General features: G+C 40.8%; 11 non-coding genes across 11 annotated transcripts; all 11 read left to right on the top strand.

Moving 5' to 3' along the window:
- The first annotated feature begins 1971 nt into the window (after positions 1-1971).
- On the top strand, positions 1972-2044 carry Trnar-ucg (transfer RNA arginine (anticodon UCG)). Its single transcript has one exon. It is a non-coding gene; the product is annotated as a tRNA-Arg (tRNA).
- Positions 2045-4369: 2325 nt separating this feature from the next.
- On the top strand, positions 4370-4442 carry Trnar-ucg (transfer RNA arginine (anticodon UCG)). Its single transcript has one exon. It is a non-coding gene; the product is annotated as a tRNA-Arg (tRNA).
- Positions 4443-6772: 2330 nt separating this feature from the next.
- Trnar-ucg (transfer RNA arginine (anticodon UCG)) lies at positions 6773-6845 on the top strand. The gene has a single exon. It is a non-coding gene; the product is annotated as a tRNA-Arg (tRNA).
- A 2331-nt stretch (positions 6846-9176) lies between these two features.
- On the top strand, positions 9177-9249 carry Trnar-ucg (transfer RNA arginine (anticodon UCG)). Its single transcript has one exon. It is a non-coding gene; the product is annotated as a tRNA-Arg (tRNA).
- Positions 9250-11565: 2316 nt separating this feature from the next.
- Trnar-ucg (transfer RNA arginine (anticodon UCG)) lies at positions 11566-11638 on the top strand. The gene has a single exon. It is a non-coding gene; the product is annotated as a tRNA-Arg (tRNA).
- A 2288-nt stretch (positions 11639-13926) lies between these two features.
- On the top strand, positions 13927-13999 carry Trnar-ucg (transfer RNA arginine (anticodon UCG)). Its single transcript has one exon. It is a non-coding gene; the product is annotated as a tRNA-Arg (tRNA).
- A 2137-nt stretch (positions 14000-16136) lies between these two features.
- On the top strand, positions 16137-16209 carry Trnar-ucg (transfer RNA arginine (anticodon UCG)). Its single transcript has one exon. It is a non-coding gene; the product is annotated as a tRNA-Arg (tRNA).
- A 2289-nt stretch (positions 16210-18498) lies between these two features.
- Positions 18499-18571, top strand: Trnar-ucg (transfer RNA arginine (anticodon UCG)). Its single transcript has one exon. It is a non-coding gene; the product is annotated as a tRNA-Arg (tRNA).
- Positions 18572-20884: 2313 nt separating this feature from the next.
- Trnar-ucg (transfer RNA arginine (anticodon UCG)) lies at positions 20885-20957 on the top strand. The gene has a single exon. It is a non-coding gene; the product is annotated as a tRNA-Arg (tRNA).
- Positions 20958-23094: 2137 nt separating this feature from the next.
- Trnar-ucg (transfer RNA arginine (anticodon UCG)) lies at positions 23095-23167 on the top strand. The gene has a single exon. It is a non-coding gene; the product is annotated as a tRNA-Arg (tRNA).
- Positions 23168-25454: 2287 nt separating this feature from the next.
- Positions 25455-25527, top strand: Trnar-ucg (transfer RNA arginine (anticodon UCG)). Its single transcript has one exon. It is a non-coding gene; the product is annotated as a tRNA-Arg (tRNA).
- Positions 25528-26629: the final 1102 nt, after the last annotated feature.

Genomic DNA, 26629 nt, shown 5'->3' with positions numbered 1-26629 from the left:
GTGGTCTTGGAAATAAAATTCCCTCGGCTCAAATGGCTTGGCTATGCACTCAGAATAGACAAGGACGGGTTACCAAATGTAATGATAAGATGGTTACTGTCTGGAAAGTGAAAAAGTAGAGAGCAAAGGGCATAGGTGTAATACATTTGATGGTGAGCTAAGAGATATGGATGATACGAAATACGGAGGCGCGTGGCTTAGTGGTAAGGGTGTTGGACTCATTATCGTAAGATTGAGGTTTCTGTTACTGGACTGGGTGACGCGTAGTATTCATTTCACGTTGATCTAGTCCATTAAGCTGGTAAAAATGAGTAATTCCGCGACGCACCGGTGACACATCCTGATGGGGATTTATACGGCATGATCCGATGATAAGGAAAGATCCAGAGAGTGTAGGTAACCGCATTGTATTTTCGATGGTTTATGTCTTGATTGAGAGTGAGAGCCTAAATAACTAATAGATTTGTAATTCAATCATAACACCAGTGTGAAGGATTACTCGATTACATCGACTCCACATATTTGAGTAGTATTTTATTTCATCGACTCCGGCGGGATGAAAGGCAACGTTGATTCTGGTGGGATTTGAACTCAGAACGCAGAAATCCAAAAGTTTAAATGCATTGTAAATTACTGTCGGCATTTAATTCAGAATATTATGTTTACGATGATAGAAGTAAAATCATTGGCAGTTTATATTTTAGGCTTAAGACCAAATAGACTTGTGATATTAATGACAGTGTGATAGCAGTAAAAAGGACAGGTGTTGCAGAGGGTGGATTTGGTTAGGATGGAGAAAGGAAGATGGTGGGTTTGTAAAGAGCTATGTTGGAGAGTTGAGATTTGCCAATGAAAACGATGTCCAGAATATTGATGGTAGCGTTGGAGATGGTGAAGTGAATTCTAAACTGTTATGGAAAGAGGAGAAGATAATGTTGAAGTTGAAAGAAGTGAGTTGCTTATGAGTAAGTGATCATATGATCACTTACTCATAAGCAACTCACACCATATGGTGTAATTCATCGGAAAAAGAAAAGCAATGGAGGCTAGGGATCAGTTCAGCGAGATGCAGAGATATAAGGGTCAAAAGTTCTAATATGGTACTTCAATGAAGAAAGAATTGTAGAACCTGGAATTCATCGTTAAAATGGTTGACTATGTAGGACTACAGGCGGGTTTGAAAGCAATTGGAGGGCAATAACAATAAGCAAAAGACATTGTTGGTGTCAGAGACATAGGAAAGTGGACAATGACCAAATAGGATATAAAGGCCAGTAATACCGTTGTAGTGAAGTCAGAGGGGTGGTCCACACCGAGCAAAGCTTTTATAAGGTCAACCGTTCTGGGTCTCCTGTATAAATAAGCCTCTATTCGAGGAGGAAATGGGAGTCAAGCGAGGATGAAAGTAAACAGTTCTGTGAGGTAATAATAGCGAGGATGATAGAACAGTCATGGTTGTTGTCTTCATGAAGATTAGACATGAGGTAGATAGTAATAGTTTTGTAGTGTGTAAATCCTGATGTTAATGGATTTAGTGGTAAGAAGAAAGAATGAAATTAGTTGGTGTACGGTGCTAGAGATGAACGACTAAATTTCCACTACATGTAATCTAAGCTTGAAAAGGGAGTTGCTGCTTTGTCGGATCATCTTATAACTGTGGATCACAGCTCAACGCAACACATCAACCCTGCTGTACGAGACTGGTGTCAGCCGGGTTTGGCATATTGATCGGTGGTGCGGTAGTGACTTTTCCTCTCACGAGAAAAGCATTGTAACTTTGTGCACCGGAGAAAACATTCGGTAGAGATCCGAGTCTGCAACTAGTGTCTAGTAAGTGTATAGCGGCCGAAACATTTGGAACCTTTCACAAGCGGAGTACTTCTCTCAGTTACTCCTCAAGCAACAAACACGCCCACATGCGTAATTTATTTTATGAAATATATATATTATTCTAAACCTGTTAAGACAGACGGCCGCGTGGCCTATTGGATAAGGCGTCTGACTTCGAATCAGAAGATTGCGAGTTCGAGTCTCGTTGTGGTCGAAATTTTTTTTCTTTTATAAACCTCTCGCTAAAGTGGTACTACAGTACCTTCGCTCATCCTGTTAGGGGCCTATTTTGTGGTGACCATTCCTAGACACCATCGCGGTCCACTCGCCCGTGACCTTGTGGAACATTAAGGATGTGACAGTTGTTGAACGGCCGTATTAGTACTTGGCTTGTAGGCTACAGGCTAAAGTGCAAATATGTCCGCCGCGTAGCCCAATGGATAAGGCGTCTGATTTCGAATGAGTAGATTGCAAGATTCGAGTCTCGCCGTGATCGAGTTATTCTTTTTCTTTCTTTTTAACTACTCGCTGAAGTGGTACCGCGAAAGTTCACTCTCGACCCACTATAGTTTCATAATATATACAGTACTTTTGCTCATCATGTTAGGGGACTATTTAGTTGTGGCCATACATAGAAACCATCTTGTTCCTCCCACTCTTGATCCTGCGAAATATTAAGGATGTGACAGTTGGAGTAAGAAACGGCTGTATCAGTACTTGGCTTGTAGGCTACAGCTGAATAACTTGGAGCAACAGGAAATGAACTGCTTTAATGAAGGTCACAACGCGCCGCCCAATTCAGGAATTTAACCCCCAACCTTTATAATCTTGGTCACGAGCCTTGTCACAAAGGTGGTATTTCATATCATTGAGAGACCTTCTGTGGTGTCGTTCATCCTTGCTGTAGATATCTCTAAGCAACCAAATTGACGTATCATCTTAGTTTATCTTTTAAAATAAAATAATTTAAATAGGTTGAGTAATATAAACAAAGATAAACCGTCGGAACAAAAGTCATGCTGGACATAGCGAAAGATTTTGATCACAATTCTTCACAATCAAAGTTAGTATACGGCTAATCGGTAAAAACAATGACAACAAATTCGTCTTCGGAATAGCTGGTCCCAAGATTAGAAAATCTTCTCATGATTCGCAGAACAAAAATAGAAAGTAATTATAGACGTGCAACATATAACAGTAATCTAATTACCAAATTAATCAGAGATTCTGCAATAAAAGAAATTGGCCGACCACGACGAGGCACGACCTCGCCATCTTTTGATTCGAAGTCAGACGCCCTATCCATTAGGCCACGTAGCCAGCTTAACTACCTGTTTTAAAATGTGTGTGTGTGTGTGTGTGTGTGCGTGTGTGTGTGTGTGTGTGTTTGTGCACATGCGGAGAAGCTTTTCTTTTAGACATTTTATTAAAATTACAAACGTGAGTGCATTCCGCAACTTATTTGCTGCGTTTTAATCAACGTTTGTAGATAATGTAGAAGTTGAAAGAAGTGAGTTGCTTATAACTAAGTGATCAGATGGTGTAATTCATCGGAAAAAGAAAAGCAATGGAGGCGAGGGATCAGTTCAGTGAGATGCAGAGACATAAGGGTCAAAAGTTCTAATATGGTACTTCAATGAAGAAAGAATTGTAGAAGCTGGAATTCATCGTTAAAATGGTTGACTATGTAGGACTACAGGCGGGTTTGAAAGCAATTGGAGGGCAATAACAATAAGCAAAAGACATTGTTGGTGTCAGAGACATAGGAAAGTGGACAATGACCAAATAGGATATAAAGGGCAGTAATGCCGTTGTAGTGAAGTCAGAGGGGTGGTCCACACTGATCGACGCTTTTATAAGGTCAACCGTTCTGGGTCTCATGTATAAGCCTCTAGTCGAGGAGGAAATGGGATCAAGCCTGCCTCACGTGCCAGACTCTCTAGCTACGTCCCTAGCGTGGGTGAAAGTAAACAGATAAGAGTTCTGTGAGGTAATAACAGCGAGGACGAGAGAACAGTCATGGTTGTTGTCTTCATGAAGATTAGACATGAGGTAGATAGTAATAGTTTTGTAGTGTGTAAATCCTGATGTTAATGGATTTAGTGGTAAGAAGAAAGAATGAAATTAGTTGGTGTACGGTGCTAGAGATGAACGACTAAATCTCCACTACATGTAATCTAAGCTTGAAAAGGGAGTTGCTGCTTTGTCGGATCATCTTATAACTGTGGATCACAGCTCAACGCAATACATCAACCCTGCTGTACGAGACTGGAGTCAGCCGGGTTTGGCATATTGATCGGTGGTGCGGTAGTGATTTTTCCTCTCATGAGAAAAGCATGGTAACTTTGTGCACCGGAGAAAACATTCGGTAGAGATCCGAGTCTGCAACTAGTGTCTAGTAAGTGTATAGCGGCCGAAACATTTGGAACCTTTCACAAGCGGAGTACTTCTCTCAGTTACTCCTCAAGCAACAAACACGCCCACATGCGTAATTTATCTTATGAAATATATATATTATTCTAAACATGTTAATACAGACGGCTGCGTGGCCTAATGGATAAGGCGTCTGACTTCGAATCAGAAGATTGCGAGTTCGAGTCTCGTCGTGGTCGAAATTTTTTTTCTTTTAAAAACCTCTCGCTAAAGTGGTACTACAGTACCTTCGCTCATCCTGTTAGGGCCCTATTTTGTGGTGACCATTCCTAGACACCATCTCGGTCCACTCGCCCTTGACCTTGTGGAACATTAGGGATGTGACAGTTGTTGAACGGCCGTATTAGTACTTGGCTTGTAGGCTACAGGCTAAAGTGCAAATATGTCCACCGCGTAGCCCAATGGATAAGGCGTCTGATTTCGAATGAGTAGATTGCAAGATTCGAGTCTCGCCGTGATCGAGTTATTCTTTTTCTTTCTTTTTAACTACTCGCTGAAGTGGTACCGCGAAAGTTCACTCTCGACCCACTATAGTTTCATAATATATACAGTACTTTTGCTCATCATGTTAGGGGACTATTTAGTTGTGGCCATACATAGAAACCATCTTGTTCCTCCCACTCTTGATCCTGCGAAATATTATGGATGTGACAGTTGGAGTAAGAAACGGCTGTATCAGTACTTGGCTTGTAGGCTACAGCTGAATAACTTGGAGCAACAGGAAATGAACTGCTTTAATGAAGGTCACAACGCGCCGCCCAATTCAGGAATTTAACCCCCAACCTTTATAATCTTGGTCACGAGCCTTGTCACAAAGGTGGTATTTCATATCATTGAGAGACCTTCTGTGGTGTCGTTCATCCTTGCTGTAGATATCTCTAAGCAACCAAATTGACGTATCATCTTAGTTTAACTTTTAAAATAAAATAATTTAAATAGGTTGAGTAATATAAACAAAGATAAACCGTCGGAACAAAAGTCATGCTGGACATAGCGAAAGATTTTGATCACAATTCTTCACAATCAAAGTTAGTATACGGCTAATCGGTAAAAACAATGACAACAAATTCGTCTTCGGAATAGCTGGTCCCAAGATTAGAAAATCTTCTCATGATTCGCAGAACAAAAATAGAAAGTAATTATAGACGTGCAACATATAACAGTAATCTAATTACCAAATTAATCAGAGATTCTGCAATAAAAGAAATTGGCCGACCACGACGAGACACGACCTCGCCATCTTTTGATTCGAAGTCAGACGCCCTATCATTAGGCCACGTAGCCAGCTTAACTACCTGTTTTAAAATGTGTGTGTGTGTGTGTGTGTGTGTGCGCGCGTGTGTGTGTGTGTGTGTGTTTGTGCACATGCGGAGAAGCTTTTCTTTTAGACATTTTATTAAAATTAAAAACGTGAGTGCATTCCGCAACTTATTTGCTGCGTTTTAATCAACGTTTGTAGATAATGTAGAAGTTGAAAGAATTGAGTTGCTTATAACTAAGTGATCAGATGGTGTAATTCATCGGAAAAAGAAAAGCAATGGAGGCGAGGGATCAGTTCAGTGAGGTGCAGAGACATAAGGGTCAAAAGTTCTAATATGGTTCTTCAATGAAGAAAGAATTGTAGAATCTAAAATTCATCGTTAAAATGGTTGACTATGTAGGACTACAGGCGGGTTTGAAAGCAATTGGAGGGCAATAACAATAAGCAAAGGACATTGTTGGCGTCAGAGACATAGGAAAGTGGACAATGACCAAATAGGATATAAAGGGCAGTAATGCCGTTGTAGTGAAGTCAGAGGTGTGGTCCACACTGATCGACGCTTTTATAAGGTCAATCGTTCTGGGTCTCATGTATAAGCCTCTAGTCGAGGAGGAAATGGGATCAAGCCTGCCTCACGTGCCAGACACTCTAGCTACGTCCCTAGCGTGGGTGAAAGTAAACAGATAAGAGTTCTGTGAGGTAATAACAGCGAGGACGAGAGAACAGTCATGGATGTTGTCTTCATGAAGATTAGACATGAGGTAGATAGTAATAGTTTTGTAGTGTGTAAATCCTGATGTTAATGGATTTAGTGCTAAGAAGAAAGAATGAAATTAGTTGGTGTACGGTGCTAGAGATGAACGACTAAATCTCCACTACATGTAATCTAAGCTTGAAAAGGGAGTTGCTGCTTTGTCGGATCATCTTATAACTGTGGATCACAGCTCAACGCAATACATCAACCCTGCTGTACGAGACTGGAGTCATCCGGGTTTGGCATATTGATCGGTGGTGCGGTAGTGATTTTTCCTCTCATGAGAAAAGCATGGTAACTTTGTGCACCGGAGAAAACATTCGGTAGAGATCCGAGTCTGCAACTAGTGTCTAGTAAGTGTATAGCGGCCGAAACATTTGGAACCTTTCACAAGCGGAGTACTTCTCTCAGTTACTCCTCAAGCAACAAACACGCCCACATGCGTAATTTATCTTATGAAATATATATATTATTCTAAACATGTTAATACAGACGGCCGCGTGGCCTAATGGATAAGGCGTCTGACTTCGAATCAGAAGATTGCGAGTTCGAGTCTCGTCGTGGTCGAAATTTTTTTTTCTTTTAAAAACCTCTCGCTAAAGTGGTACTACAGTACCTTCGCTCATCCTGTTAGGGGCCTATTTAGTTGTGGCCATTCATAGACACCATCTCCGTCCGCTCGCCCTTGACCTTGTGGAGCATTAAGGATGTAACAGTTGTAGAACGGCCGCATCAGTACTTGACTTGTAGGCTACAGGCTAAAGTGCAAATATGTCTGCCGCTTAGCCCAATAGATAAGGCGTCTAACTTCGAATGAGTAGATTGAAAGCTCGAGTCTCGCCGTGATCGAGTCATTTTTTCTTTCTTTTTAACTACTCGCTGAAGTGGTACCTCGAAAGTTCACTCTCGACCCACTATAGTTTCATAATATGTACAGAACTTTTGCTCATAATGTTAGGGGACTATTTAGTTATGGCTATACATAGATACCATCTTCGTCCTCCCACTTTTGATCCTGCGAAATATTAAGGATGTGACAGTTGGAGTAAGAAACGGCTGTATCAGTACTTGGCTTGTAGGCTACAGCTGAATAACTTGGAGCAACAGGAAATGAACTGCTTTAATGAAGGTCACAACGCGCCGCCCAATTCAGGAATTTAACCCCCAACCTTTATAATCTTGGTCACGAGCCTTGTCACAAAGGTGGCATTTCATATCATTGAGAGACCTTCAATGGTGTCGTTCATGATTGCTGTAGATATCTCTAAGCAACCAAATCGACGTATCATCTTAGTTTATCTTTCAAAATAAAATAATTTAAATAGGTTGAGTAATATAATCAAAGATAAACCGTCGGAACAAAAGTCATGTTGGACATAGCGAAAGATTTTGATCACAATTCTTCACAATCAAAGTTAGTATACGGCTAATCGGTAAAAACAATGACAACAAATTCGTCTTCGGAATAGCTGGTCCCAAGATTAGAAAATCTTCTCATGATTCGCAGAACAAAAATAGAAAGTAATTATAGACGTGCAACATATAACAGTAATCTAATTACCAAATTAATCAGAGATTCTGCAATAAAAGAAATTGGCCGACCACGACGAGACACGACCTCGCCATCTTTTGATTCGAAGTCAGACGCCCTATCCATTAGGCCACGTAGCCAGCTTAACTACCTGTTTTAAAATGTGTGTGTGTGTGTGTGTGTGTGTGTGCGCGCGTGTGTGTGTGTGTGTGTGTTTGTGCACATGCGGAGAAGCTTTTCTTTTAGACATTTTATTAAAATTAAAAACGTGAGTGCATTCCGCAACTTATTTGCTGCGTTTTAATCAACGTTTGTAGATAATGTAGAAGTTGAAAGAATTGAGTTGCTTATAACTAAGTGATCAGATGGTGTAATTCATCGGAAAAAGAAAAGCAATGGAGGCGAGGGATCAGTTCAGTGAGGTGCAGAGACATAAGGGTCAAAAGTTCTAATATGGTTCTTCAATGAAGAAAGAATTGTAGAATCTAAAATTCATCGTTAAAATGGTTGACTATGTAGGACTACAGGCGGGTTTGAAAGCAATTGGAGGGCAATAACAATAAGCAAAGGACATTGTTGGCGTCAGAGACATAGGAAAGTGGACAATGACCAAATAGGATATAAAGGGCAGTAATGCCGTTGTAGTGAAGTCAGAGGTGTGGTCCACACTGATCGACGCTTTTATAAGGTCAATCGTTCTGGGTCTCATGTATAAGCCTCTAGTCGAGGAGGAAATGGGATCAAGCCTGCCTCACGTGCCAGACACTCTAGCTACGTCCCTAGCGTGGGTGAAAGTAAACAGATAAGAGTTCTGTGAGGTAATAACAGCGAGGACGAGAGAACAGTCATGGATGTTGTCTTCATGAAGATTAGACATGAGGTAGATAGTAATAGTTTTGTAGTGTGTAAATCCTGATGTTAATGGATTTAGTGCTAAGAAGAAAGAATGAAATTAGTTGGTGTACGGTGCTAGAGATGAACGACTAAATCTCCACTACATGTAATCTAAGCTTGAAAAGGGAGTTGCTGCTTTGTCGGATCATCTTATAACTGTGGATCACAGCTCAACGCAATACATCAACCCTGCTGTACGAGACTGGAGTCATCCGGGTTTGGCATATTGATCGGTGGTGCGGTAGTGATTTTTCCTCTCATGAGAAAAGCATGGTAACTTTGTGCACCGGAGAAAACATTCGGTAGAGATCCGAGTCTGCAACTAGTGTCTAGTAAGTGTATAGCGGCCGAAACATTTGGAACCTTTCACAAGCGGAGTACTTCTCTCAGTTACTCCTCAAGCAACAAACACGCCCACATGCGTAATTTATCTTATGAAATATATATATTATTCTAAACATGTTAATACAGACGGCCGCGTGGCCTAATGGATAAGGCGTCTGACTTCGAATCAGAAGATTGCGAGTTCGAGTCTCGTCGTGGTCGAAATTTTTTTTCTTTTAAAAACCTCTCGCTAAAGTGGTACTACAGTACCTTCGCTCATCCTGTTAGGGCCCTATTTTGTGGTGACCATTCCTAGACACCATCTCGGTCCACTCGCCCTTGACCTTGTGGAACATTAGGGATGTGACAGTTGTTGAACGGCCGTATTAGTACTTGGCTTGTAGGCTACAGGCTAAAGTGCAAATATGTCCACCGCGTAGCCCAATGGATAAGGCGTCTGATTTCGAATGAGTAGATTGCAAGATTCGAGTCTCGCCGTGATCGAGTTATTCTTTTTCTTTCTTTTTAACTACTCGCTGAAGTGGTACCGCGAAAGTTCACTCTCGACCCACTATAGTTTCATAATATATACAGTACTTTTGCTCATCATGTTAGGGGACTATTTAGTTGTGGCCATACATAGAAACCATCTTGTTCCTCCCACTCTTGATCCTGCGAAATATTATGGATGTGACAGTTGGAGTAAGAAACGGCTGTATCAGTACTTGGCTTGTAGGCTACAGCTGAATAACTTGGAGCAACAGGAAATGAACTGCTTTAATGAAGGTCACAACGCGCCGCCCAATTCAGGAATTTAACCCCCAACCTTTATAATCTTGGTCACGAGCCTTGTCACAAAGGTGGTATTTCATATCATTAAGAGACCTTCTGTGGTGTCGTTCATCCTTGCTGTAGATATCTCTAAGCAACCAAATTGACGTATCATCTTAGTTTATCTTTTAAAATAAAATAATTTAAATAGGTTGAGTAATATAAACAAAGATAAACCGTCGGAACAAAAGTCATGTTGGACATAGCGAAAGATTTTGATCACAATTCTTCACAATCAAAGTTAGTATACGGCTAATCGGTAAAAACAATGACAACAAATTCGTCTTCGGAATAGCTGGTCCCAAGATTAGAAAATCTTCTCATGATTCGCAGAACAAAAATAGAAAGTAATTATAGACGTGCAACATATAACAGTAATCTAATTACCAAATTAATCAGAGATTCTGCAATAAAAGAAATTGGCCGACCACGACGAGACACGACCTCGCCATCTTTTGATTCGAAGTCAGACGCCCTATCCATTAGGCCACGTAGCCAGCTTAACTACCTGTTTTAAAATGTGTGTGTGTGTGTGTGTGTGTGTGTGTGCGCGCGTGTGTGTGTGTGTGTGTTTGTGCACATGCGGAGAAGCTTTTCTTTTAGACATTTTATTAAAATTAAAAACGTGAGTGCATTCCGCAACTTATTTGCTGCGTTTTAATCAACGTTTGTAGATAATGTAGAAGTTGAAAGAAGTGAGTTGCTTATAACTAAGTGATCAGATGGTGTAATTCATCGGAAAAAGAAAAGCAATGGAGGCGAGGGATCAGTTCAGTGAGGTGCAGAGACATAAGGGTCAAAAGTTCTAATATGGTTCTTCAATGAAGCAAGAATTGTAGAATCTGGAATTCATCGTTAAAATGGTTGACTATGTAGGACTACAGGCGGGTTTGAAAGCAATTGGAGGGCAATAACAATAAGCAAAGGACATTGTTGGTGTCAGAGACATAGGAAAGTGGACAATGACCAAATAGGATATAATGGGCAGTAATGCCGTTGTAGTGAAGTCAGAGGGGTGGTCCACACTGATCGACGCTTTTATAAGGTCAACCGTTCTGGGTCTCATGTATAAGCCTCTAGTCGAGGAGGAAATGGGATCAAGCCTGCCTCACGTGCCAGACACTCTAGCTACGTCCCTAGCGTGGGTGAAAGTAAACAGATAAGAGTTCTGTGAGGTAATAACAGCGAGGACGAGAGAACAGTCATGGTTGTTGTCTTCATGAAGATTAGACATGAGGTAGATAGTAATAGTTTTGTAGTGTGTAAATCCTGATGTTAATGGATTTAGTGGTAAGAAGAAAGAATGAAATTAGTTGGTATACGGTGCTAGAGATGAACGTTTAGTCACGCCACCAATTACATGTAATCTAAGCTTGAAAAGGGAGTTTTCTTTGTTGGATCTCAGCTCAACACAACACATCAATGCTGCCGAACGAGACTGGTGTCAGCCGAGTTTGGCATATTGATCGGTGATATGGTAGTGACTTTTCCTGTTATGGGAAAAGAATTGTAACTTTGTCCAGCGGAGAAAACACTCGGTAGAGACCCGAGTCTGTGACTAGTGTCTACTAAGTGTATAGCGGCCGAAACATTTGGAACCTTTCACAAGCGGAGTACTTCTCTCAGTTACTCCTCAAGCAACAAACACGGACATACGTAATTTATTTTATGAAATATATATATTATTCTAAACCTATAAATACAGACGGCCGCGTGGCCTAATGGATAAGGCGTCTGACTTCGAATCAGAAGATTGCGAGTTCGAGTCTCGTCGTGGTCGAAATTCTTTTTCTTTTATAAACCTTTCGCTAAAGTGGTACTACGGTACCTCCGCTCATCCTGTTAAGGGCCTATTTAGTTGTGGCCATTCATAGACACCATCTCCGTCCGCTCGCCCTTGACCTTGTGGAGCATTAAGGATGTAACAGTTGTAGAACGGCCGCATCAGTACTTGACTTGTAGGCTACAGGCTAAAGTGCAAATATGTCTGCCGCTTAGCCCAATAGATAAGGCGTCTAACTTCGAATGAGTAGATTGAAAGCTCGAGTCTCGCCGTGATCGAATCATTTTTTCTTTCTTTTTAACTACTCGCTGAAGTGGTACCTCGAAAGTTCACTCTCGACCCACTATAGTTTCATAATATGTACAGAACTTTTGCTCATAATGTTAGGGGACTATTTAGTTATGGCTATACATAGATACCATCTTCGTCCTCCCACTTTTGATCCTGCGAAATATTAAGGATGTGACAGTTGGAGTAAGAAACGGCTGTATCAGTACTTGGCTTGTAGGCTACAGCTGAATAACTTGGAGCAACAGGAAATGAACTGCTTTAATGAAGGTCACAACGCGCCGCCCAATTCAGGAATTTAACCCCCAACCTTTATAATCTTGGTCACGAGCCTTGTCACAAAGGTGGCATTTCATATCATTGAGAGACCTTCAATGGTGTCGTTCATGATTGCTGTAGATATCTCTAAGCAACCAAATCGACGTATCATCTTAGTTTATCTTTCAAAATAAAATAATTTAAATAGGTTGAGTAATATAATCAAAGATAAACCGTCGGAACAAAAGTCATGTTGGACATAGCGAAAGATTTTGATCACAATTCTTCACAATCAAAGTTAGTATACGGCTAATCGGTAAAAACAATGACAACAAATTCGTCTTCGGAAGAGCTGGTCCCAAGATTAGATCTTCTCATGGTTTGCAGAACAAAAATAGAAAGTAATTATAGACGTGCAACATATAACAGTAATCTAATTACCAAATTAATCAGAGATTCTGCAATAAAAGAAATTGGCCGACCACGACGAGACACAATCTCGCCATCTTTTGATTCGAAGTCAGACGCCCTATCCATTAGGCCACGTGGCCAGCCTGACTACCTGTTTTACAATGTGTGTGTGTGTGTGTGTGTGTGTGTGTGTTTGTGCACATGCGGAGAAGCTTTTCTTTTAGACATTTTATTAAAATTAAAAACGTGAATGCATTCCGCAACTTATTTGCTGCATTTTAATCAACGTTTGTAGATAATGTAGAAGTTGAAAGAATTGAGTTGCTTATAACTAAGTGATCAGATGGTGTAATTCATCGGAAAAAGAAAAGCAATGGAGGCGAGGGATCAGGTCAGTGAGATGCAGAGACATAAGGGTCAAAAGTTCTAATATGGTACTTCAATGAAGAAAGAATTGTAGAATCTGGAATTCATCGTTAAAATGGTTGACTATGTAGGGCTACAGACGGGTTTGAAAGCAATTGGAGAGCAATAACAATAAGCAAAAGACATTGTTGGTGTCAGAGACATAGGAAAGTGGACAATGACAAAATAGGATATAAAGGCCAGTAATGCCGTTGTAGTGAAGTCAGAGGGGTGGTCCACACCGAGCGACGCTTTTATAAGGTCAACCGTTCTGGGTCTCATGTATAAGCCTCTAGTCGAGGAGGAAATGGGATCAAGCCTGCCTCACGTGCCAGACACTCTAGCTACGTCCCTAGCGTGGGTGAAAGTAAACAGATAAGAGTTTTGTGAGGTAATAACAGCGAGGACGAGAGAACAGTCATGGTTGTTGGCTTTATAAAGTTTAGACGTGAGGTAGATAGCGATAGATTTGTAGTGTGTAAATCTTGATGTTAATGGATTTAGTGGTAAGAAGAAAGAATGAAATTAGTTGGTATACGGTGCTAGAGATGAACGTTTAGTCACGCCACCAATTACATGTAATCTAAGCTTGAAAAGGGAGTTTTCTTTGTTGGATCTCAGCTCAACACAACACATCAATGCTGCCGAACGAGACTGGTGTCAGCCGAGTTTGGCATATTGATCGGTGATATGGTAGTGACTTTTCCTGTTATGGGAAAAGAATTGTAACTTTGTCCAGCGGAGAAAACACTCGGTAGAGACCCGAGTCTGTGACTAGTGTCTACTAAGTGTATAGCGGCCGAAACATTTGGAACCTTTCACAAGCGGAGTACTTCTCTCAGTTACTCCTCAAGCAACAAGCACGGACATACGTAATTTATTTTATGAAATATATATATTATTCTAAACATGTAAATACAGACGGCCGCGTGGCCTAATGGATAAGGCGTCTGACTTCGAATCAGAAGATTGCGAGTTCGAGTCTCGTCGTGGTCGAAATTCTTTTTCTTTTATAAACCTTTCGCTAAAGTGGTACTACGGTACCTCCGCTCATCCTGTTAGGGGCCTATTTAGTTGTGGCCATTCATAGACACCATCTCCGTCCGCTCGCCCTTGACCTTGTGGAGCATTAAGGATGTAACAGTTGTAGAACGGCCGCATCAGTACTTGACTTGTAGGCTACAGGCTAAAGTGCAAATATGTCTGCCGCTTAGCCCAATAGATAAGGCGTCTAACTTCGAATGAGTAGATTGAAAGCTCGAGTCTCGCCGTGATCGAGTCATTTTTTCTTTCTTTTTAACTACTCGCTGAAGTGGTACCTCGAAAGTTCACTCTCGACCCACTATAGTTTCATAATATGTACAGAACTTTTGCTCATAATGTTAGGGGACTATTTAGTTATGGCTATACATAGATACCATCTTCGTCCTCCCACTTTTGATCCTGCGAAATATTAAGGATGTGACAGTTGGAGTAAGAAACGGCTGTATCAGTACTTGGCTTGTAGGCTACAGCTGAATAACTTGGAGCAACAGGAAATGAACTGCTTTAATGAAGGTCACAACGCGCCGCCCAATTCAGGAATTTAACCCCCAACCTTTATAATCTTGGTCACGAGCCTTGTCACAAAGGTGGCATTTCATATCATTGAGAGACCTTCAATGGTGTCGTTCATGATTGCTGTAGATATCTCTAAGCAACCAAATCGACGTATCATCTTAGTTTATCTTTCAAAATAAAATAATTTAAATAGGTTGAGTAATATAATCAAAGATAAACCGTCGGAACAAAAGTCATGTTGGACATAGCGAAAGATTTTGATCACAATTCTTCACAATCAAAGTTAGTATACGGCTAATCGGTAAAAACAACGACAACAAATTCGTCTTCGGAAGAGCTGGTCCCAAGATTAGATCTTCTCATGGTTTGCAGAACAAAAATAGAAAGTAATTATAGACGTGCAACATATAACAGTAATCTAATTACCAAATTAATCAGAGATTCTGCAATAAAAGAAATTGGCCGACCACGACGAGACACAATCTCGCCATCTTTTGATTCGAAGTCAGACGCCCAATCCATTAGGCCACGTGGCCAGCCTGACTACCTGTTTTACAATGTGTGTGTGTGTGTGTGTGTGTGTGTGTGTGTTTGTGCACATGCGGAGAAGCTTTTCTTTTAGACATTTTATTAAAATTAAAAACGTGAATGCATTCCGCAACTTATTTGCTGCATTTTAATCAACGTTTGTAGATAATGTAGAAGTTGAAAGAATTGAGTTGCTTATAACTAAGTGATCAGATGGTGTAATTCATCGGAAAAAGAAAAGCAATGGAGGCGAGGGATCAGGTCAGTGAGATGCAGAGACATAAGGGTCAAAAGTTCTAATATGGTACTTCAATGAAGAAAGAATTGTAGAATCTGGAATTCATCGTTAAAATGGTTGACTATGTAGGACTACAGGCGGGTTTGAGAGCAATTGGAGGGCAATAACAATAAGCAAAAGACATTGTTGGTGTCAGAGACATAGGAAAGTGGACAATGACCAAATAGGATATAAAGGCCAGTAATACCGTTGTAGTGAAGTCAGAGGGGTGGTCCACACTGAGCGACGCTTTTATAAGGTCAACCGTTCTGGGTCTCATGTATAAGCCTCTAGTCGAGGAGGAAATGGGATCAAGCCTGCCTCACGTGCCAGACACTCTAGCTACGTCTCTAGCGTGGGTGAAAGCAAACAGATAAGAGTTGTGTATGGTAATACCAGCGAGGACGAGAGAACAGTCATGGATGTTGGCTTTATAAAGTTTAGACAAAGGTAGATAGCGATAGATTTGTAGTGTGTAAATCTTGATGTTAATGGATTTAGTGGTAAGAAGAAAGAATGAAATTAGTTGGTATACGGTGCTAGAGATGAACGTTTAGTCACGCCACCAATTACATGTAATCTAAGCTTGAAAAGGGAGTTTTCTTTGTTGGATCTCAGCTCAACACAACACATCAATGCTGCCGAACGAGACTGGAACCTTTCACAAGCGGAGTACTTCTCTCAGTTACTCCTCAAGCAACAAACACGCCCACACGCGTAATTTATTTTATGAAATATATATATTATTCTAAACCTGTTAATACAGACGGCCGCGTGGCCTAATGGATAAGGCGTCTGACTTCGAATCAGAAGATTGCGAGTTCGAGTCTCGTCGTGGTCGAAATTCTTTTTCTTTTATAAACCTTTCGCTAAAGTGGTACTACGGTACCTCCGCTCATCCTGTTAGGGGCCTATTTAGTTGTGGCCATTCATAGACACCATCTCCGTCCGCTCGCCCTTGACCTTGTGGAGCATTAAGGATGTAACATTTGTAGAACGGCCGCATCAGTACTTGACTTGTAGGCTACAGGCTAAAGTGCAAATATGTCTGCCGCTTAGCCCAATAGATAAGGCGTCTAACTTCGAATGAGTAGATTGAAAGCTCGAGTCTCGCCGTGATCGAGTCATTTTTTCTTTCTTTTTAACTACTCGCTGAAGTGGTACCTCGAAAGTTCACTCTCGACCCACTATAGTTTCATAATATGTACAGAACTTTTGCTCATAATGTTAGGGGACTATTTAGTTATGGCTATACATAGATACCATCTTCGTCCTCCCACTTTTGATCCTGCGAAATATTAAGGATGTGACAGTTGGAGTAAGAAACGGCTGTATCAGTACTTGGCTTGTAGGCTACAGCTGAATAACTTGGAGCAACAGGAAATGAACTGCTTTAATGAAGGTCACAACGCGCCGCCCAATTCAGGAATTTAACCCCCAACCTTTATAATCTTGGTCACGAGCCTTGTCACAAAGGTGGCATTTCATATCATTGAGAGACCTTCAATGGTGTCGTTCATGATTGCTGTAGATATCTCTAAGCAACCAAATCGACGTATCATCTTAGTTTATCTTTTAAAATAAAATAATTTAAATAGGTTGAGTAATATAATCAAAGATAAACCGTCGGAACAAAAGTCATGTTGGACATAGCGAAAGATTTTGATCACAATTCTTCACAATCAAAGTTAGTATACGGCTAATCGGTAAAAACAATGACAACAAATTCGTCTTCGGAAGAGCTGGTCCCAAGATTAGATCTTCTCATGGTTTGCAGAACAAAAATAGAAAGTAATTATAGACGTGCAACATATAACAGTAATCTAATTACCAAATTAATCAGAGATTCTGCAATAAAAGAAATTGGCCGACCACGACGAGACACAATCTCGCCATCTTTTGATTCGAAGTCAGACGCCCAATCCATTAGGCCACGTGGCCAGCCTGACTACCTGTTTTACAATGTGTGTGTGTGTGTGTGTGTGTGTGTGTGTGTTTGTGCACATGCGGAGAAGCTTTTCTTTTAGACATTTTATTAAAATTAAAAACGTGAATGCATTCCGCAACTTATTTGCTGCATTTTAATCAACGTTTGTAGATAATGTAGAAGTTGAAAGAATTGAGTTGCTTATAACTAAGTGATCAGATGGTGTAATTCATCGGAAAAAGAAAAGCAATGGAGGCGAGGGATCAGGTCAGTGAGATGCAGAGACATAAGGGTCAAAAGTTCTAATATGGTACTTCAATGAAGAAAGAATTGTAGAATCTGGAATTCATCGTTAAAATGGTTGACTATGTAGGACTACAGGCGGGTTTGAAAGCAATTGGAGGGCAATAACAATAAGCAAAAGACATTGTTGGTGTCAGAGACATAGGAAAGTGGACAATGACCAAATAGGATATAAAGGCCAGTAATACCGTTGTAGTGAAGTCAGAGGGGTGGTCCACACCGAGCGACGCTTTTATAAGGTCAACCGTTCTGGGTCTCATGTATAAGCCTCTAGTCGAGGAGGAAATGGGATCAAGCCTGCCTCACGTGCCAGACACTCTAGCTACGTCTCTAGCGTGGGTGAAAGCAAACAGATAAGAGTTGTGTATGGTAATACCAGCGAGGACGAGAGAACAGTCATGGATGTTAGCTTTATAAAGTTTAGACAAAGGTAGATAGCGATAGATTTGTAGTGTGTAAATCTTGATGTTAATGGATTTAGTGGTAAGAAGAAAGAATGAAATTAGTTGGTATACGGTGCTAGAGATGAACGTTTAGTCACGCCACCAATTACATGTAATCTAAGCTTGAAAAGGGAGTTTTCTTTGTTGGATCTCAGCTCAACACAACACATCAATGCTGCCGAACGAGACTGGTGTCAGCCGAGTTTGGCATATTGATCGGTGATATGGTAGTGACTTTTCCTGTTATGGGAAAAGAATTGTAACTTTGTCCAGCGGAGAAAACACTCGGTAGAGACCCGAGTCTGTGACTAGTGTCTACTAAGTGTATAGCGGCCGAAACATTTGGAACCTTTCACAAGCGGAGTACTTCTCTCAGTTACTCCTCAAGCAACAAACACGGACATACGTAATTTATTTTATGAAATATATATATTATTCTAAACCTGTAAATACAGACGGCCGCGTGGCCTAATGGATAAGGCGTCTGACTTCGAATCAGAAGATTGCGAGTTCGAGTCTCGTCGTGGTCGAAATTCTTTTTCTTTTATAAACCTTTCGCTAAAGTGGTACTACGGTACCTCCGCTCATCCTGTTAGGGGCCTATTTAGTTGTGGCCATTCATAGACACCATCTCCGTCCGCTCGCCCTTGACCTTGTGGAGCATTAAGGAGGTAACAGTTGTAGAACGGCCGCATCAGTACTTGACTTGTAGGCTACAGGCTAAAGTGCAAATATGTCTGCCGCTTAGCCCAATAGATAAGGCGTCTAACTTCGAATGAGTAGATTGAAAGCTCGAGTCTCGCCGTGATCGAGTCATTTTTTCTTTCTTTTTAACTACTCGCTGAAGTGGTACCTCGAAAGTTCACTCTCGACCCACTATAGTTTCATAATATGTACAGAACTTTTGCTCATAATGTTAGGGGACTATTTAGTTATGGCTATACATAGATACCATCTTCGTCCTCCCACTTTTGATCCTGCGAAATATTAAGGATGTGACAGTTGGAGTAAGAAACGGCTGTATCAGTACTTGGCTTGTAGGCTACAGCTGAATAAATTGGAGCAACAGGAAATGAACTGCTTTAATGAAGGTGACAACGCGCCGCCCAATTCAGGAATTTAACCCCCAACCTTTATAATCTTGGTCACGAGCCTTGTCACAAAGGTGGCATTTCATATCATTGAGAGACCTTCAATGGTGTCGTTCATGATTGCTGTAGATATCTCTAAGCAACCAAATCGACGTATCATCTTAGTTTATCTTTTAAAATAAAATAATTTAAATAGGTTGAGTAATATAATCAAAGATAAACCGTCGGAACAAAAGTCATGTTGGACATAGCGAAAGATTTTGATCACAATTCTTCACAATCAAAGTTAGTATACGGCTAATCGGTAAAAACAATGACAACAAATTCGTCTTCGGAAGAGCTGGTCCCAAGATTAGAAGATCTTCTCATGGTTTGCAGAACAAAAATAGAAAGTAATTATAGACGTGCAACATATAACAGTAATCTAATTACCAAATTAATCAGAGATTCTGCAATAAAAGAAATTGGCCGATCACGACGAGACACAATCTCGCCATCTTTTGATTCGAAGTCAGACGCCCTATCCATTAGGCCACGTGGCCAGCCTGACTACCTGTTTTACAATGTGTGTGTGTGTGTGTGTGTGTGTGTGTGTGTGTGTGTGTGTGTGTGTGTGTTTGTGCACATGCGGAGAAGCTTTTCTTTTAGACATTTTATTAAAATTAAAAACGTGAATGCATTCCGCAACTTATTTGCTGCATTTTAATCAACGTTTGTAGATAATGTAGAAGTTGAAAGAATTGAGTTGCTTATAACTAAGTGATCAGATGGTGTAATTCATCGGAAAAAGAAAAGCAATGGAGGCGAGGGATCAGGTCAGTGAGATGCAGAGACATAAGGGTCAAAAGTTCTAATATGGTACTTCAATGAAGAAAGAATTGTAGAATCTGGAATTCATCGTTAAAATGGTTGACTATGTAGGGCTACAGACGGGTTTGAAAGCAATTGGAGAGCAATAACAATAAGCAAAAGACATTGTTGGTGTCAGAGACATAGGAAAGTGGACAATGACAAAATAGGATATAAAGGCCAGTAATGCCGTTGTAGTGAAGTCAGAGGGGTGGTCCACACCGAGCGACGCTTTTATAAGGTCAACCGTTCTGGGTCTCATGTATAAGCCTCTAGTCGAGGAGGAAATGGGATCAAGCCTGCCTCACGTGCCAGACACTCTAGCTACGTCCCTAGCGTGGGTGAAAGTAAACAGATAAGAGTTTTGTGAGGTAATAACAGCGAGGACGAGAGAACAGTCATGGTTGTTGGCTTTATAAAGTTTAGACGTGAGGTAGATAGCGATAGATTTGTAGTGTGTAAATCTTGATGTTAATGGATTTAGTGGTAAGAAGAAAGAATGAAATTAGTTGGTATACGGTGCTAGAGATGAACGTTTAGTCACGCCACCAATTACATGTAATCTAAGCTTGAAAAGGGAGTTTTCTTTGTTGGATCTCAGCTCAACACAACACATCAATGCTGCCGAACGAGACTGGTGTCAGCCGAGTTTGGCATATTGATCGGTGATATGGTAGTGACTTTTCCTGTTATGGGAAAAGAATTGTAACTTTGTCCAGCGGAGAAAACACTCGGTAGAGACCCGAGTCTGTGACTAGTGTCTACTAAGTGTATAGCGGCCGAAACATTTGGAACCTTTCACAAGCGGAGTACTTCTCTCAGTTACTCCTCAAGCAACAAGCACGGACATACGTAATTTATTTTATGAAATATATATATTATTCTAAACATGTAAATACAGACGGCCGCGTGGCCTAATGGATAAGGCGTCTGACTTCGAATCAGAAGATTGCGAGTTCGAGTCTCGTCGTGGTCGAAATTCTTTTTCTTTTATAAACCTTTCGCTAAAGTGGTACTACGGTACCTCCGCTCATCCTGTTAGGGGCCTATTTAGTTGTGGCCATTCATAGACACCATCTCCGTCCGCTCGCCCTTGACCTTGTGGAGCATTAAGGATGTAACAGTTGTAGAACGGCCGCATCAGTACTTGACTTGTAGGCTACAGGCTAAAGTGCAAATATGTCTGCCGCTTAGCCCAATAGATAAGGCGTCTAACTTCGAATGAGTAGATTGAAAGCTCGAGTCTCGCCGTGATCGAGTCATTTTTTCTTTCTTTTTAACTACTCGCTGAAGTGGTACCTCGAAAGTTCACTCTCGACCCACTATAGTTTCATAATATGTACAGAACTTTTGCTCATAATGTTAGGGGACTATTTAGTTATGGCTATACATAGATACCATCTTCGTCCTCCCACTTTTGATCCTGCGAAATATTAAGGATGTGACAGTTGGAGTAAGAAACGGCTGTATCAGTACTTGGCTTGTAGGCTACAGCTGAATAACTTGGAGCAACAGGAAATGAACTGCTTTAATGAAGGTCACAACGCGCCGCCCAATTCAGGAATTTAACCCCCAACCTTTATAATCTTGGTCACGAGCCTTGTCACAAAGGTGGCATTTCATATCATTGAGAGACCTTCAATGGTGTCGTTCATGATTGCTGTAGATATCTCTAAGCAACCAAATCGACGTATCATCTTAGTTTATCTTTCAAAATAAAATAATTTAAATAGGTTGAGTAATATAATCAAAGATAAACCGTCGGAACAAAAGTCATGTTGGACATAGCGAAAGATTTTGATCACAATTCTTCACAATCAAAGTTAGTATACGGCTAATCGGTAAAAACAACGACAACAAATTCGTCTTCGGAAGAGCTGGTCCCAAGATTAGATCTTCTCATGGTTTGCAGAACAAAAATAGAAAGTAATTATAGACGTGCAACATATAACAGTAATCTAATTACCAAATTAATCAGAGATTCTGCAATAAAAGAAATTGGCCGACCACGACGAGACACAATCTCGCCATCTTTTGATTCGAAGTCAGACGCCCAATCCATTAGGCCACGTGGCCAGCCTGACTACCTGTTTTACAATGTGTGTGTGTGTGTGTGTGTGTGTGTGTGTGTTTGTGCACATGCGGAGAAGCTTTTCTTTTAGACATTTTATTAAAATTAAAAACGTGACTGCATTCCGCAACTTATTTGCTGCATTTTAATCAACGTTTGTAGATAATGTAGAAGTTGAAAGAATTGAGTTGCTTATAACTAAGTGATCAGATGGTGTAATTCATCGGAAAAAGAAAAGCAATGGAGGCGAGGGATCAGGTCAGTGAGATGCAGAGACATAAGGGTCAAAAGTTCTAATATGGTACTTCAATGAAGAAAGAATTGTAGAATCTGGAATTCATCGTTAAAATGGTTGACTATGTAGGACTACAGGCGGGTTTGAGAGCAATTGGAGGGCAATAACAATAAGCAAAAGACATTGTTGGTGTCAGAGACATAGGAAAGTGGACAATGACCAAATAGGATATAAAGGCCAGTAATACCGTTGTAGTGAAGTCAGAGGGGTGGTCCACACTGAGCGACGCTTTTATAAGGTCAACCGTTCTGGGTCTCATGTATAAGCCTCTAGTCGAGGAGGAAATGGGATCAAGCCTGCCTCACGTGCCAGACACTCTAGCTACGTCTCTAGCGTGGGTGAAAGCAAACAGATAAGAGTTGTGTATGGTAATACCAGCGAGGACGAGAGAACAGTCATGGATGTTGGCTTTATAAAGTTTAGACAAAGGTAGATAGCGATAGATTTGTAGTGTGTAAATCTTGATGTTAATGGATTTAGTGGTAAGAAGAAAGAATGAAATTAGTTGGTATACGGTGCTAGAGATGAACGTTTAGTCACGCCACCAATTACATGTAATCTAAGCTTGAAAAGGGAGTTTTCTTTGTTGGATCTCAGCTCAACACAACACATCAATGCTGCCGAACGAGACTGGAACCTTTCACAAGCGGAGTACTTCTCTCAGTTACTCCTCAAGCAACAAACACGCCCACACGCGTAATTTATTTTATGAAATATATATATTATTCTAAACCTGTTAATACAGACGGCCGCGTGGCCTAATGGATAAGGCGTCTGACTTCGAATCAGAAGATTGCGAGTTCGAGTCTCGTCGTGGTCGAAATTCTTTTTCTTTTATAAACCTTTCGCTAAAGTGGTACTACGGTACCTCCGCTCATCCTGTTAGGGGCCTATTTAGTTGTGGCCATTCATAGACACCATCTCCGTCCGCTCGCCCTTGACCTTGTGGAGCATTAAGGATGTAACATTTGTAGAACGGCCGCATCAGTACTTGACTTGTAGGCTACAGGCTAAAGTGCAAATATGTCTGCCGCTTAGCCCAATAGATAAGGCGTCTAACTTCGAATGAGTAGATTGAAAGCTCGAGTCTCGCCGTGATCGAGTCATTTTTTCTTTCTTTTTAACTACTCGCTGAAGTGGTACCTCGAAAGTTCACTCTCGACCCACTATAGTTTCATAATATGTACAGAACTTTTGCTCATAATGTTAGGGGACTATTTAGTTATGGCTATACATAGATACCATCTTCGTCCTCCCACTTTTGATCCTGCGAAATATTAAGGATGTGACAGTTGGAGTAAGAAACGGCTGTATCAGTACTTGGCTTGTAGGCTACAGCTGAATAACTTGGAGCAACAGGAAATGAACTGCTTTAATGAAGGTCACAACGCGCCGCCCAATTCAGGAATTTAACCCCCAACCTTTATAATCTTGGTCACGAGCCTTGTCACAAAGGTGGCATTTCATATCATTGAGAGACCTTCAATGGTGTCGTTCATGATTGCTGTAGATATCTCTAAGCAACCAAATCGACGTATCATCTTAGTTTATCTTTTAAAATAAAATAATTTAAATAGGTTGAGTAATATAATCAAAGATAAACCGTCGGAACAAAAGTCATGTTGGACATAGCGAAAGATTTTGATCACAATTCTTCACAATCAAAGTTAGTATACGGCTAATCGGTAAAAACAATGACAACAAATTCGTCTTCGGAAGAGCTGGTCCCAAGATTAGATCTTCTCATGGTTTGCAGAACAAAAATAGAAAGTAATTATAGACGTGCAACATATAACAGTAATCTAATTACCAAATTAATCAGAGATTCTGCAATAAAAGAAATTGGCCGACCACGACGAGACACAATCTCGCCATCTTTTGATTCGAAGTCAGACGCCCAATCCATTAGGCCACGTGGCCAGCCTGACTACCTGTTTTACAATGTGTGTGTGTGTGTGTGTGTGTGTGTGTGTTTGTGCACATGCGGAGAAGCTTTTCTTTTAGACATTTTATTAAAATTAAAAACGTGAATGCATTCCGCAACTTATTTGCTGCATTTTAATCAACGTTTGTAGATAATGTAGAAGTTGAAAGAATTGAGTTGCTTATAACTAAGTGATCAGATGGTGTAATTCATCGGAAAAAGAAAAGCAATGGAGGCGAGGGATCAGGTCAGTGAGATGCAGAGACATAAGGGTCAAAAGTTCTAATATGGTACTTCAATGAAGAAAGAATTGTAGAATCTGGAATTCATCGTTAAAATGGTTGACTATGTAGGACTACAGGCGGGTTTGAAAGCAATTGGAGGGCAATAACAATAAGCAAAAGACATTGTTGGTGTCAGAGACATAGGAAAGTGGACAATGACCAAATAGGATATAAAGGCCAGTAATACCGTTGTAGTGAAGTCAGAGGGGTGGTCCACACCGAGCGACGCTTTTATAAGGTCAACCGTTCTGGGTCTCATGTATAAGCCTCTAGTCGAGGAGGAAATGGGATCAAGCCTGCCTCACGTGCCAGACACTCTAGCTACGTCTCTAGCGTGGGTGAAAGCAAACAGATAAGAGTTGTGTATGGTAATACCAGCGAGGACGAGAGAACAGTCATGGATGTTAGCTTTATAAAGTTTAGACAAAGGTAGATAGCGATAGATTTGTAGTGTGTAAATCTTGATGTTAATGGATTTAGTGGTAAGAAGAAAGAATGAAATTAGTTGGTATACGGTGCTAGAGATGAACGTTTAGTCACGCCACCAATTACATGTAATCTAAGCTTGAAAAGGGAGTTTTCTTTGTTGGATCTCAGCTCAACACAACACATCAATGCTGCCGAACGAGACTGGTGTCAGCCGAGTTTGGCATATTGATCGGTGATATGGTAGTGACTTTTCCTGTTATGGGAAAAGAATTGTAACTTTGTCCAGCGGAGAAAACACTCGGTAGAGACCCGAGTCTGTGACTAGTGTCTACTAAGTGTATAGCGGCCGAAACATTTGGAACCTTTCACAAGCGGAGTACTTCTCTCAGTTACTCCTCAAGCAACAAACACGGACATACGTAATTTATTTTATGAAATATATATATTATTCTAAACCTGTAAATACAGACGGCCGCGTGGCCTAATGGATAAGGCGTCTGACTTCGAATCAGAAGATTGCGAGTTCGAGTCTCGTCGTGGTCGAAATTCTTTTTCTTTTATAAACCTTTCGCTAAAGTGGTACTACGGTACCTCCGCTCATCCTGTTAGGGGCCTATTTAGTTGTGGCCATTCATAGACACCATCTCCGTCCGCTCGCCCTTGACCTTGTGGAGCATTAAGGAGGTAACAGTTGTAGAACGGCCGCATCAGTACTTGACTTGTAGGCTACAGGCTAAAGTGCAAATATGTCTGCCGCTTAGCCCAATAGATAAGGCGTCTAACTTCGAATGAGTAGATTGAAAGCTCGAGTCTCGCCGTGATCGAGTCATTTTTTCTTTCTTTTTAACTACTCGCTGAAGTGGTACCTCGAAAGTTCACTCTCGACCCACTATAGTTTCATAATATGTACAGAACTTTTGCTCATAATGTTAGGGGACTATTTAGTTATGGCTATACATAGATACCATCTTCGTCCTCCCACTTTTGATCCTGCGAAATATTAAGGATGTGACAGTTGGAGTAAGAAACGGCTGTATCAGTACTTGGCTTGTAGGCTACAGCTGAATAAATTGGAGCAACAGGAAATGAACTGCTTTAATGAAGGTGACAACGCGCCGCCCAATTCAGGAATTTAACCCCCAACCTTTATAATCTTGGTCACGAGCCTTGTCACAAAGGTGGCATTTCATATCATTGAGAGACCTTCAATGGTGTCGTTCATGATTGCTGTAGATATCTCTAAGCAACCAAATCGACGTATCATCTTAGTTTATCTTTTAAAATAAAATAATTTAAATAGGTTGAGTAATATAATCAAAGATAAACCGTCGGAACAAAAGTCATGTTGGACATAGCGAAAGATTTTGATCACAATTCTTCACAATCAAAGTTAGTATACGGCTAATCGGTAAAAACAATGACAACAAATTCGTCTTCGGAAGAGCTGGTCCCAAGATTAGAAGATCTTCTCATGGTTTGCAGAACAAAAATAGAAAGTAATTATAGACGTGCAACATATAACAGTAATCTAATTACCAAATTAATCAGAGATTCTGCAATAAAAGAAATTGGCCGATCACGACGAGACACAATCTCGCCATCTTTTGATTCGAAGTCAGACGCCCTATCCATTAGGCCACGTGGC

The sequence above is a fragment of the Octopus bimaculoides genome, chromosome 1, assembly GCF_046866305.1.
Source record: "Octopus bimaculoides isolate indiv1 chromosome 1, ASM4686630v1, whole genome shotgun sequence".
NCBI classification, from domain to species: domain Eukaryota; kingdom Metazoa; phylum Mollusca; class Cephalopoda; order Octopoda; family Octopodidae; genus Octopus; species Octopus bimaculoides.
Note: the sequence above shows the minus strand (reverse complement) of the source record. Positions and strands in the feature narration are given on the sequence as shown.